The sequence below is a fragment of the Trachymyrmex septentrionalis genome, unplaced genomic scaffold, assembly GCF_001594115.1.
Source record: "Trachymyrmex septentrionalis isolate Tsep2-gDNA-1 unplaced genomic scaffold, Tsep1.0 scaffold172, whole genome shotgun sequence".
Lineage (NCBI taxonomy): Eukaryota > Metazoa > Arthropoda > Insecta > Hymenoptera > Formicidae > Trachymyrmex > Trachymyrmex septentrionalis.
Window position 1 is genome coordinate 1,031,160 of NW_017304887.1, and position 3,304 is coordinate 1,034,463.

Genomic DNA, 3,304 nt, shown 5'->3' on the forward strand with positions numbered 1-3,304 from the left:
TACATACACATACACACACACAAACACACGCGCACGCATTCGCGATACTCGTAAGCTCGCGAGACCCTTCGGGATTCTCGGGATGGAGAAGCTCGCCTGGTTCGCGAGAACAGGGTTGCACGCACCGTACCTTCTCGGGGGTGATGAGCGGCGTGATATACGTGGTGACCGCCGTCGTGTACACCTTACGATGACCACTGGGTAGATGGAAAAACTTGCAGGGTCACCCAGTACCACTGGTGGAGTGTACCGAGTGCCGTGCGGTCGGCGCGCGTTGCTCTTCCTCGGCGCGGGAGAGAAACAAGTGTCTCGATCGGAGCCGATCTGATCGACCGGCTGCGAGCGGCGGATACACGGGTTGTTCAGGGTTGTTGAGCACTCACGCGCGTGTACCTGTTGTTGTTCCGTGCGACGTTTTATGCGTAACACGAATACAACAAATTCACCACACTTCCGTGGATCTTGCTGTATTCACTGTATTCGCTGTAGTCACAAAACGTCAACGGTGTAGGGTTGAAGGATTCGCCGTGTGATTTTTCACGATTCGTTTTTACCACAACGGACTAAGGTGCTTTCGGAGAGACGCAGATCATCGATCCTGGTTATGGATTTGTTTTAGAGAGAGAATTCCCTCGACGGCTCTTTCACAACTTTTCTCACACCGGATTTAGACTGTAACTGCTGCCGGATTCGCGCTGCGATCGTACACTTTTCGCGACGAGGAAGACACTTGAAATGATCCTCGGGTCCCTTCAGCGGGCAACGGTTACCACGGTCGCGTAGGTGACGGGTGACCACGGGTGACGGCTGTTTGCTGAGAGCGTTAATTGGTTTCGCGTGGGCACTCTTCCTCTTCCGAGTTAGTTAGTCCTGGGGGTCGGCGCGCCTCTGTCTAGTTGAAGTGGAGTACCGGTAACGTCGTATCGGACGACTCGTCGTGTATCCTCCGCTGTTATCACCGTCACCGGGGAAGGTACAAGCGAGACAGACGAGGAATCACCCAGGATAGACAGAGAGAAAGAGAGAGACAGAGAGAGAGAGAGAGGGAAAGAGATCGACTTGCGAGCACACAGGCAGGTGGTCGTCGTCGCGCTCTTCCGTCACCGTACGTCGGGTTTCAATGCTGCACGCTGTGACGCCGAGAACAGAATGGGGCGATCGTAGAGGCCCGGGCAGTGAAGCCGTAGCGAGGGGAGGTGGAGAGGTGCCGCGCGGGTGGTGAGACGGCAGAGTGGGGTATCGGATAGAGGGGCGAGTGGGTATTCCGGGAAGGGGCCCCGCTTCATCCCGCTCTTTCGCCGTTTCGCGTCCTCCGCCCTCGAGCGAGCGCTACCCCTCCGTGGCGCGCAGGCGCCCCCGGGGCAGGCTGCCACCGGCTGCTCGAGGGGAAGTACGTTTTCCAAAGGAAGACGAAGGGAGAGCTATCCTAAAGAGGAGGAGGGTGAAACAGCGTGATAGAGGGAGGGAGGGAGAGGGGGGGAGAGGGGAACGCGGGCTCTTCTCCTTCTCGCTCGCTTCCTTCCTTCCTTCGCCAGCAGCACACCCCAGCATCGACCGACGCACGCTACTCCGAGCCGCTTTCGTATCCTCTCCTCTCCCGCGAGCGGCGTTCGTTTTCCCTCCTCTACCCGCAAGACCTTCTCTGGCCGTGCCGACCCAACGGGAATACTTAATGCCAGGAGAGAGGCTGACTGCTTGACTGCCTTACGCCAAGCCACGCTCGCTTGACGGCGGGATGGCAGCGAGGGAGATCAGCACACGGAAGTGAAGAGGCTCGCGCGAGCCGCCAGATGTTGCTTGCGAACCTTGCGGCTACTTGTTACGCGTCCGCGAGTTACTCTCAGCTGATGACACAGGATCACGATAGAATTGCCAAGTTGTCGAACAGATAGCATACAGACGCCGAGAACATTTTTATCCGTCTATATCGCGTCAAATTCTATTCATTCCCATCTTCTCACTTGATACACTTTGTTATCTATTGTATATTGATTTCCGTCAATTGACCATGTACGACCATGTATTGACCATATACATATTTAATTCGAAACAACAAGTTGGAGCGCAGTCGGATATTCTATACAGTACGTATAAACTTGAATATATATGTAGATCGAGTGCAACTCTTATTGAACTATTTAAAGCGAAACGAGCTGACGGCCGCAATGAAGGTCCGTTCTGTCTATATTCTATCGACAGCTGCCAAGATAACGCAACAGCGATGACCCGCTGCGCAAGTAGTTCGAACCCTCGCTGGCTCGGACCAGAACCGGAGTCCGGCCAATATTGACCACTACTACTGCCGTCGCGTCGGATCCCGTAGCCAACTGTTTCCTCGGCCCTGCTGCCGGTGCTGCCAGAGGGCTGGCCGGAAGCCAGGGCCTCTCTGTCACTCGTCTAGCGTCTCGGTGTGAACGTATCCTATGCTTAACGCGGAAGGAAGGGACTAACCTAACCTAGAAAGATTTCATTGAGCCGCAACGTGACTTGGCTGGCCGCCAATACTATGGACTGTCTACGCGGACTGTCGCAATGACCGCCACTCGCGAGATCCTCTGCCATAAGAATCGCCGTTTTTGGGAAATATCGTCATCATAGAATGTGCCGTCAGAGCTCCTTGGATAAGGTTCGAATGGTTCCTCGGTTATCGAAGGGGATAGGCGACCATTCGGGGGTCGTAAGATCCTCCGGGTTAAGTCTCCACGAAAGTATATGTTCCGATATCGATATTACGATTTTCCTTTATCACTGGAGGAAGATAAGAAATTTGCTTTGTTTGCCCGCTATTCGGTCTACGAGTTAGGGATGCTGCCGATTGTTATCGATAACGCTAGCACCGGAGTACAGGATTCCTAATACTCAAAACGATGGCGCTTGCGGGAGACGAGCCGTAGGGGAAGGCGTACGTTGCTTGCTCGCGTACATTTGGCTTGTGTCCAAAACGAGACGCTGAATGAACTTGGCGGGAAAACCGCATTGGCGCGTGTTTCCTTCTGCCGTACGACAGACGCGACTACAATGGCTGGCAATATCCTTGCACCGGCTGCGTAGAGACGTCTCTATGTCGGAAGATAACACTGACGATAACCTCGGAATTTATCGACCCCCTTACGATAGCAAATATATTTGTATTGTCCCGGTCTTTCATGCAGCAAGTTCTGTTGAATAATTTTATGTGCAATATAACTGAATTTCGACAATTTAATATTCCAGCCGCATAACGAATATGCAAAAATGTTAATTACATGTCAATCATTATTAACTATAATTACTCGCATCTCTGCTTTTTTCCATATATATATAT

At 52.8% G+C, this 3,304-nt stretch overlaps 1 protein-coding gene across 4 annotated transcripts in view; it reads right to left on the bottom strand.

Annotated features, from left to right (window-relative positions):
• The window catches only part of LOC108746488 (RNA-binding protein Musashi homolog Rbp6), a 448,396-nt gene that overhangs the window by 230,294 nt on the left and 214,798 nt on the right, over positions 1 to 3,304 (bottom strand). The window contains exon 1 of one of the 4 annotated variants that reach the window (XM_018483299.1): positions 131 to 1,124. The exons of the other annotated variants lie outside the window; for them this stretch is intronic. The gene's annotated coding sequence lies outside the window, so the exon portion shown is untranslated. Of the gene's footprint in view, positions 1 to 130; positions 1,125 to 3,304 lie in introns of those variants that run through there. 4 annotated transcript variants of the gene reach the window in all.